The sequence below is a fragment of the Carettochelys insculpta genome, chromosome 9, assembly GCF_033958435.1.
Source record: "Carettochelys insculpta isolate YL-2023 chromosome 9, ASM3395843v1, whole genome shotgun sequence".
Taxonomy (NCBI): domain Eukaryota; kingdom Metazoa; phylum Chordata; order Testudines; family Carettochelyidae; genus Carettochelys; species Carettochelys insculpta.
In genome coordinates this window covers 16,188,513-16,199,167 of record NC_134145.1, presented here as the reverse complement: position 1 = coordinate 16,199,167, position 10,655 = coordinate 16,188,513, and positions in this window count along the sequence as shown.

Genomic DNA, 10,655 nt, shown 5'->3' with positions numbered 1-10,655 from the left:
AGATGCAGTGTAGAAATATACATTTACTAGAAATGCATTAATATAGGCTTATTTATAACAGAAGATAATATCATCAGTACTCCATATTATAAAGCCACCCTTTCTTTTTAAAAATGCAAGCTGCTTTACCCAAGGATAAAATCTATTCATTTTTACTAATCAATCAATCTCCATTATCTCCAGCTAACTAGCTATAAACATCATGCAGACTGGAGTGAAAGAGTGTGAGGTTGAGAGAAAGATTACTACACCCAGCTTTTTATAAAGCATTTTCTTTCATTATAACAGGTCTTTTCATCTGAATGACACAGAACCTTTAAATTTGGTCAGAATACTCCAGTACAGTACATGACTGTGGCTTAAAATCTCGTTCAGAACCTGCTCCAGAAAGAAAACAAACTCACTCATTTGATGTGACACACAAATTGTTTTCAATTCATTAAAAAGCAAAATTGCACAGCACAGTGCTGGCAGCTGAATCTGTATGGATGGAAGGGGTATTCACTCATCTCTTTGTATGCTGGCAGTACCAAACCGAAGTTTTGCACTAAGCAGCAGGGATTTTTGTGCAGCCAGAAGATGCATGAGGTAATTTTAAAAGCTTTATTTGTCTTTAGAACTTTAAAATCTGCTTTGCATCCATAGTTTAGATTAAACAACTGTAGCAACTCTGATGAGTTTTGGGAGTAAAAATAAATAAATACATCTCTATTTTTGATTATACTAGTTGCTATAGACGCAGATGGTGTATCAAACCTGCTTATTCTTCCATCAATAATTGAAAACTCATCTCAAAAATTATTTGTAACTAACATCTATTGTACTAGTTCTTGAATTATTCATTTCAGTTAAAATAAAGTCTCTTTTGTATAGCCCAATTTCTTTTTCAACAGGCTGTTTTATGGGGTTCTTTTTTGGTGGTAGTGGTGGGTTCTTGTTTGTTCATTTAGAAAATAAATGGTGTGATGTGCTCAAGTTTAAGAAGAATGTTCTGCAATGTTTAATCTAAACAACAGCATGTGTGGTTATAAAGCTGTTTATTTTTAGTCAAGTGCATTACTAAACGTTTCCAGCATTTTTATATATTATATTCAAGCAGTAAAACATCTGTGAAATAATTGTGACTGAAACGCAACTTTCCAGGATACTTTCCAAAAAGGTACAACAGTTGTATAATTGAATTTGAAGATACTTAATGAAAAAAAATCAACACCCTTGTCATAAAAAGGTGATAAACAATAAAGCAGGAATGGTAATAAAACAGACAAGTGAATTAGAATAAGCTTAAATTGCAGCCTGGCATCACGTGTACAGCTAAAATATGCAGTATACAACTTTGCTTTGAGAATGATAGCTGAGAATCAATAAGTTATTTACTGGAGTTTTGCAAGCTAAAGAAAGTCAAATGAATAGTCGACAGTTTCTGAGCATGCAAATATTCCATTCTTTCCTCCTCCTCTCTCTCCCATTTTCCCTGGCAGAAAGTCTAATTGGAAAATCAGTAGTATAAGTAAAGCGGTTAGTCTTCCACAATTATAATTAACCAAAAGCTTCATGTAACGTAACCCTGGAAGGCACTGGTAAACCTCTAATGGATAGTTAAGAAATTAAAAGTTAAAACAAAGCATCAAAAATACAAAACCAAAATCAACTCTCCCAAAAGCTCGAACACCTTTAAACACAAGCCACATGATACACACAATGGCCACCATCAAGGAGCAGAATAAAAACCTTCCGTATCTCACTTTTAAAAGTCTTTCAAGTCCTCAGAGGTCTTAAACTTTCCAAATGATACCAAAAGTGGTAGAGGGAGGTAAGGGGGAGGGAACCCCCCCCCACACTTGTTTCAGCGAATCGTACAATGAAGCTGATCATGCCTTGTTTTGTAATTCCACTCGCCAGTCCTTTTTTAACTGATATCTATGTGAAATGAGCTGAGGTTCACGGTCCAGTTAGGAACGGATAATACATTCATTGTCCTGGCAGCGAACTTTTTCTCTCACTGGAAGAATTCACGCTTGCCTCAAGAATAATAATTACAGAAAACTAAAAATGCACTGCTAACGAATTAATCCCTAACGGACAACACACTAACGAGGGCAGTAATGATTTGAGGACTCTCTTCATCACAACAGGACTTGCATCTTCTGCTACAATGGGCTATTGTGCATCCTCCTAACTCACTATACCTCTTATAGATTCAAGATGTCAAAGGTTGTCTGGCCCGACTGACCATGACATGCTAGTTAACTCGTTCTGCGGAGCTTGCTGGAACTTTATTAAAACTTTAATTGTGCCCAAACGCAGCTTGAGCCAGATTATGTGGGATCTATAACACATGGCTCCGGATCATAACAGAATGGTAACCTGTTCTAATGTCAACAAACGGAGGGAAAAATTAGACTGGGGTCTCTGATGAAAGGCAACGCTTTGCAAAACACACTTCTTGCACACGTGATATTTTACACTGTGACACAAATGTACCATCCTAGAGTTTTACAGTAACCAGGGTTGTTCTGTAATGTATTGAACTCTTCCCCTCCCCTCTATAGAAAATATTGTCTGGTAAAAATACACGTACACATATTTGAGAAGCAGCAGATAAAAGTAAAACAAAGCTGAGAGCCTGAGGTAACTGCCTGAGACAAGTTACCCTGAACAAGGATTTTTCAAACTCTTCATATACTTTTAAAAAGAGAATTGAATAAGCTGCCCCGTGGAAACTGGCGTTCACATGAACGGTCTCTTGTTACAGAGAGAAAAGCGCACAAGTGGGACAAGAGTGAGCCTGCTTCACGGAAGAGTGTGAAAAAAATCAAATGTTAATTTGATAAATGTGAGGTCTGGGACATTTTGTCAAAGAGGGAGGGAAAGCAGAAAAGGGAGTTAAAAAAAAAAAGCAGCCCTGCTGCCAACTCACCATCCACCAAGTTCTGGCCGAGATGTCGTAGCAGAGCTGCCATTTGATGGAGCCGTCGGAGGTTTTCCCTGCCATTATGCTGTCAGCAAGCTTCATCTGATGCTAACTCACGGGAGATAAGACACCTAATTGAGAAAACATTTGCACTGGCATGTTGGGCAACATGTAGCCCGGTCCATACCATATGGAATCATGGGTAAAAAAAATCTCCTTGACAATGAACCAATCTCTCACAGACCCAGTGGCAAGGTGAAGTAGAGATGAAAAGTCATCTGCTCCTAGCACTGTCCTCTCCCCTCTCCCTTCCCCCCCTTTTTTAAAATAAGAACCCACTGCTCAACATCAAAGACAGGCAGTCAAAATTAGGGTTTCATCACTCCTAATTTTTGTCTGCAAGGTTCTCGTTTTCTTTTCCCCCCTTCTTTTTAAGAAGAATAAAGAGATTTAATAGGACAAAGGCAGGTAGTGGACTGCGGAGGGAGATTGCCACAGGCTATTAGCCTAAAATTTCTGCTTGACAGATGGAACTGCTTAGAGACTATCATGCAATGTTTTGGCTTTTTTTTTTTTTTTTTTTTTTTAAAAGGGAGTTTCAGTCTCATTCAGTATCTGTTTATCGCAGCTACTTTTCCCATGAACATGACCAGGAGAGGGAACAACATACTGAATGTTTTCAATTTCTTTTTTCTTGCTGATTTTTTGAACAGTTATGGACATAATCATTTTAGTAACAAAAAAGCAAAACAAACGTATAGACTGCCAAAATATATTTCCCTCCTAGTGATTGATAAAGCTTACCAAAGGGATCAAATACATTCTTTCATTTTTTTTTAAAGAGGGAACAGTTTGGCTCCATCCTCATTGCTCCTTATTTTTAAATACTTGAGAACATTGTGTAAGTGAATTACTTTCCATTTGAAGATGGGGGTTGGACACATGAGCTAATCAAATTATTCTTTTTTCAATACAGTTTTTCTACCTTTATATTGTTTAAACTTGCTTTGAATGTGACATTCTATTTTATCATTTGCTAACATAGTAGTCATGTATGTTTGTTTCTCTTTACAAACTTCCCTACGAATCAGTGTTTTCATTAACACACAACTTTTACTCTAAGAAACAATAATATGAAAAAGAATATGACCAAACAACCGTTTTGAAAAGTTATGGAATGCTGACGTCAACATTTAATTGGACAATAACATAAAAATAATAGAATTGAAATGTGGAAGTGGTAAATTATCTTTGTGCATAGTGAAACCAGGAAATAAATTTATGCTTTTATAAAGTTAAGATATTGAATAGGCCCCTAACAGTCTAAATTTAAATCTGACCATTTTATAATACCAGGAGACAGATGTACACTACGTAACCACCATCACTTAATAACAGGTCTCTGCAATCTATACAGTAGTTCTTTACCTAAAGTGCTCCAAGAGTGAATTTGTGAACTTGAGGTTCTATTTCTCACTTTTATTGAGCTAGGATAGATAAAGTCATTCAAAGACAGTTACACACATATTTTCTTTAATAGACACAAGGGCAAAACGTATTAAAAATCTCCACTCTAGATTAAGAAACAGCCACTTTAGGTCAAAAGCAGAGAACTTCTACACATATAATTATTTTGCATGCTAATGACTGTTTAACTAGTTGGCTATGGCAAAATACACTTCCAGATTATATAGTTTACCTAATAGTTATTCACTATGGTACTAAACTTCTTTCATTCAGTTTGAACTTCTATCTTGAGGTTTTTGTGATCTGAAAGACGACAAATGATTTTAGGTAACCTCAAACTGCTCTATTACAATTAGAACTATTCTTTATTTTCACTCTTCCTGATGCCAATTTAACAATATGTTTGGACAGAATTAAAAATACATAAACATGTCATCTGCACAGCACCCCAATGCACTTTGCCAGTCTGGACTGCAGGTACAGTATCAACTGTATTTACAGGAAAAGTCTGACTAGCATGGGAAGTGTTAAGTTGTAGCCAAAGTCCAGGAAGAAAATGGACACTCTGCCAGGAATTGTCCCTGCAATGCCCAGCTAAAACATGTATTGTGTTGTGTTACTTCAGCTTAGTCAATGCGGCTCCTCAGAGCTGACTGGAAGACCACACTCAAAATTATCATGCAAAATATAGAGCAAAATGATTAAATAGCAGTCAGCCTTTGAACCAATGCATGATTCACTTGCATTCTGTCTTCACCTCTACAGCTCTCAAATCACACAACCTATCCACCTTTCTTACTGATAATTTATTATTATAGAACCAGACTTGCTTTATGTCTTTCCATTAAAAAAATACTGACAAATATTATATTCCTGCCTAGGTCGTTAAGTGTGTCCAGCTGTGGTTATCTCTCAGCTGACAATGTTTGCCTGTACTCCTATAGTAGCCACTGCTTTAATTTAGGTCATTCTAGCCCTAAAAAGGCTTTTCTTTAAAATGTTGAATAGAAACACATTAAAAAGTCATTAAAAAAAAGATACAGATTATGAATGACAGAAGCATGAAGTCATTTTTATTCAGATGGCACAGTAGTTTTATGCAAAGACATGATCATTGTTGGGTTGTAGGGTTTTAAACGCCAAACAATTAAGTGTAGTTAACTTTGCTATTTTTTTGACAGTATGGCAGTGGCATAGAGAATTACTCCTTTAGTAAGTGGGGTGTTATTATTAACACAAGATTAAATACAAAATAATAATTGTAATTATTGTGGAAAATAAAAATTTTTCAGTGAGCATAATGGGGAGCAAATCAAGCATTTAACTTGATCCAGGAAATGTTACTCCAAACAATTGCATTTGTTTTATGCAATTTTTCCCTTTGATTGCTGGCAGATGCCATTTTGGAAACCAACATCTAAACAGTTTTCCTTCAATCACAAAAAGCTACACAGAAGAAAATGGCTACATGTTTTGAATTTAACTCTTGTCAATAGCATTTTTCACAACAGTACATGTGAATAGTACAAGAACAAAATGATGCCTTCGGAACAACAACAAACCACAAAGAGGTTTGTTTCTAAACTAGGTTTTTTTTCTCCCTATAGAACAAATCTAAGTTCTATACATACATCTGTAGGAATATAGTGGCAAAATAAAAATGCTGGTGAAACAAGACTGATATTTTGTGTTGGAAATTGACTAGGTGTTTGTATCTGTGGGCTACAGAACTACCAATTTGTTTTCTAACAGTGTTAGGCCTCAAGCAATGAATGGATGTACTTGCCAAGCACTTTCTGGTTTCCTACAGGAGACGTAGCCAACTATCCAAAGATAATTTGCTTAATTGTTGAGTAGAGGTACCTGCTGCAGCACAAACAGCATGAATATTTCCTGTGCATCTATGCTCTCCGGTGCATTCTGATGAGGTCCTTCCTAGTAACAAGCACGCAAGGATAGGAAAGAATGCTAAAGCACGTTAACCAAGTATACTGATTCAGAGGAATAACTCAATATGATGAAAAATTGTGCTGAAAACTTACTCCATGAGAACGTTAGAAATTTTGGTACTTTCAGTGGTTTCTCCCAAACTGGTAAAAGGAGCTAGGTAGTATTCTAGATGCTTGCATCCCTGAGTAATAGAGACTTACTTCATTAGGACCTTGCTAATGTGTATACTAGATTATCAACTTCTTTCATATAATCTTTATTACCCATTAATTCTTTCTTTCATTTCCTCATACTTCTTTAGCTATAATTAGTTGGAAGCTTTAACTGTTAACTGAATGGAGTGCCATGGCATCATTTTAAATCTGCTCCTAATTTGGGAGCTATTTTCCCAGCATCATCTTAAATTGGAAGTGTTACAAAAAGGATTTCCTAATATTTAACAGTGACAATTAGTTGATTTGGGACAATCTCTGAACTCATACAAACTTGCTGACAACAAGTGTTATGTTCCAGCTCTTGGAAATACTACAATTCTGGCTTCAGTCAACGGACAATGCTGTAATTAAAGGCATAGATATGGAGTGATGGAGCATGGGACCACTGTCTGCAACGAAATGGATCAACTGCCAAAATGAGTGTAACAGTTGACGATCCTGCTCAAGACTTCAGGATGTTGTAAAGCTCCCTAGAGGCCACACAGATAATTTGTGCCTTCCCTCATGGGTGAGAGAGAGGATTCTTCCCGAGTTGATGACATGTCTCTTTTTATATTGTTTGTCTGATCCTACACCCATAATTTTACTTTGTGTATAACCCTTTAGGTGTAATTCTGTTTCTCCACCATCACTCATTTTCTTTCTGTCACCCAGATTTTCCTCCTGCTAACTCCTCAAAGTGGAGTCATAATCCTCTGTTTCTGACATAATCTGTTACCATGGAGACAGACTGACATCAGAGATAGAATATTATGACTACATGTCAGTATGAAGTAAGAAGAGAGAGAGAAAGGAGAAGCAAAATATTGTTTCAACACTTAAGATTAAAAAAAAATAAAATTCCCCCCAATGTGTTAAAAAATGTGAGCAGATTTACTGTTAACTCTGACATAACTGATCATCTTATATAATGTACCAGGTCTCATTCTAAGGCCCCTATTCAAAAAAGCACTTATAGCATGTTCCTAATTTTACACCCTTGTTTAAGTCCCATTATAGCACTCGCTTATAGCACTTTGATAGATTAGGGCCTAGATCACCAAAATTCAGCCAGTTAAATTACTGGAAAAGCACTAATTACGATGCCACAGGGTTCAGTCCTGCATACATGTACTGTCAGGCACGATGCTTTCTCCTGTGAGTAGCCTCGCTAAGATCAGCAGGACTACTTCATGCAGGAGAAAAGACAGAAGATACAAAAGTACATTATGACATTTTCCCCAACATGCAAACAAAGTTATCCAAGTATAAAAATACAATATCTAGATAGTGAAAATAGAGTATACTGCAAATTACACCAGTTTCACTTTCATCTTGCTATTGTTTTTTTCTCCTCTCAATACAAAATGCCATAAAAATCTAAAAGTCTGCATTTGTGTTGTAATCCTTTATATAAAATTCTTTGGGGAAGAATTACAAGCCTAGGATTTCATTTGTGTTGTGAAATATTTAGTTTGTTTGCGATATTAGAGGCCATCCAAAAGACCTTTGCTTCTCTTCTATCATCCTAGCAAAGGATTCAATCTGCTTCATAACTCTCATAAGGAGATTCGTAACTTGTGCAAGAGGAGCTTAAGAAAACTAAAAGGTTAATATATTCTAAATAGATGTGGGGTATAGAATGTCAGATCTGTCAAATTTCATTACAGTTTGCTGCTCAGTGAAAAAGATTTGATTTCTTTTGCCACTGTCCTACTATGTTCAAGTCACACAGTGCCAGCAGCAACCAGCCAACGACCACAGGCTGGCACTGAGCAGGCCTGAGTGGGAAGCCAGCCGCAAGGACCATCTGTTTCCGATTTCTAACTAAGCCAAGATGTGCAGTGAAGTGCATTCCATTCACTGAGCCAGCTTCTCCCTGCTCAAGTTATTAGTGTTACAAGTGAAATTATCTTTCTCAAACAGCGGGGGAGCTATAATCCTTATGGAACCAGACCGTAAAAAAAGAAAAAAAGAAAAAAAAAGGTGGGGGTGCGGTGATTAAAAAAACCCAGAGTCAGACCTCTTTGCTTAAAGTTGTAGAAAAAGACTGAAAATTTAATTACAAATCATGGAGCTTTCTAATTTTATAGCAATTTTTGTTAAGCATGATAATTTCTAAGGCGAGAGTGTGTATGTTGGTTCATCTGATCTAACTGAATAAACTAATAAAATCTCTTTACAATGTTATTTGTGAATAAAGTTAAAACTGACAAGATGAACATACAATTAAACCTCTTTAAGGTTAAGTGCCTTGAAAAGCACCACAGATTTTCCAATATAATTTAAAGCAAGAGTGCCTAAACAAGGCTAATTACATCTAGTTACACTGTTTCAGGATGTAATTTATATTTAACCTCTAAGGAAAAGCAGCAATCTTTGCATAGTAATTATGCAGATGTAAGGGTATGCTAAACAGACAGATATGTGTGGGATAAGCCCTTGTCATACTATAGTGGTCTTCTACCAGTACATAAATGCCTGGTGAAACTAAAGGATTTACTGGCATCAAATAAAACACTGACGGTGAAACTGAGATTATTTTCAAAGTGGGAAACATTTATCCTTTGACACCATTCCATTCCAGTGACTTTATTTCTAATATACCATGTGATTAACGATGTGGCTACTGTTATTGTGTCTGAAGAACATTGTCTGAGTTGTGGAACAGTTGGTCTCTTTACCGTTACTGGACACCTCAGCAAACTGGCGTACATAGGATGAACTTGTTTCATGCACCAGCCAATTGGAAATAGCCTCTTTTGCAAGAGCACCATTTTATTATTCTACAGCACTGACTAGATGATGAAAAGCTGGTTTGTGAAGGGCTTAAATACTTTCTTACCTTTAGTAAGTTAGCAGTCTAACCTTCTGATTGGCTATACCCTTTTTGTTAGGTAACAAGTGTAATATGAAAAGCAAGTGGGAAAAATTAAAGAAAAATTGTGGATGTGAATATGTGGCTGATTAACATTCCCCTTGCACAGGCAAGTCACTGGCTAGGCCTTTGCTCATGACACAGTCCCTTAACAGTTTACAATCTCAACATTTAGGCTATGTCTAGCTTACAGGGATTTGTCAGCAGAAGCTTTGTTAGAAGATTATCTTCCTATAAAATTTCTGTTGACAAGTCATGGCCAAACTGCCAAGTGGATCACAAGAGTGAACTGCTTGATCAACAGAGAGCGGCCAGACTGCCCGGCTGCTCTATCGGCAAAATGGCCAACTGGAAACACAGCAGACAGGGCTGCCTAGTGTCCCAGAAGCCCTGTTTGCCAAGAGATACCCCTCTCCGGGAATGTCCAGACTGGCTTTCTGTTGACACAGATGGGCATTCTTCCATGTGGGGAACGGGGTATAGCTTGTCTTCAAAACTGCTGCATTCTCTCAATTTACTGTCAACAGAACATCTTGGTAATCTGGCTGCTCTCTGGGTTTTGTGGAGAAAATGCCAGTTTCGTTGACAAAACCCTTTAGTGTAGACATAGACTTAAATTGGTACAATTGGGCAATAGGGTTGTCTACACTTCTGGACTGGACACCATCTGCAGCCATTTGAAGGAGACGGTGATGTGCAATCAGTAGGCCAACAACGCCCATCTCTGTCTCCCTTCTGGTCCCCTATTTTAGACCAGTTTTTAGCTGAGATAAGATCTGGTCACAAATAGCTGAGAAAGAAGACATGTTGAGGATGATTAGGGAAGTCATTTGGAGGAGCAGCCCAATGCCTTTTGCAAAAAAACAGCTGTGGACAGGTCTATACTAGAGAAGAAATTCGACCTAATATATGCAGTTCTATCTATGAGACTTGTATAGTTGAAGTCGACGTACCTAAGGTCAAGTTTCCAGTGTGGCCCCACTGCAGGAGGTTGATAGGAGAAATTCTCCTGTCAACTTCCCTTACTCCTTGTGACAAGAATACCATGGACGACAGAGGTGCCCTCAGGGTTCGATTTAGCGCATTCCTACCAGGCACACTAAATCAAACGCCAGAAGATTGACTGCAGCCACGCTGATCTACCCTTAGTGCACACAAGCCCCATGTCTCCTACTGAATTTATCAGTGTTCTTGGATTCTCAAGCAGCAGGGCTAGCTCATGATGCCTTTTACCATCCATGGGCTGGGAGAA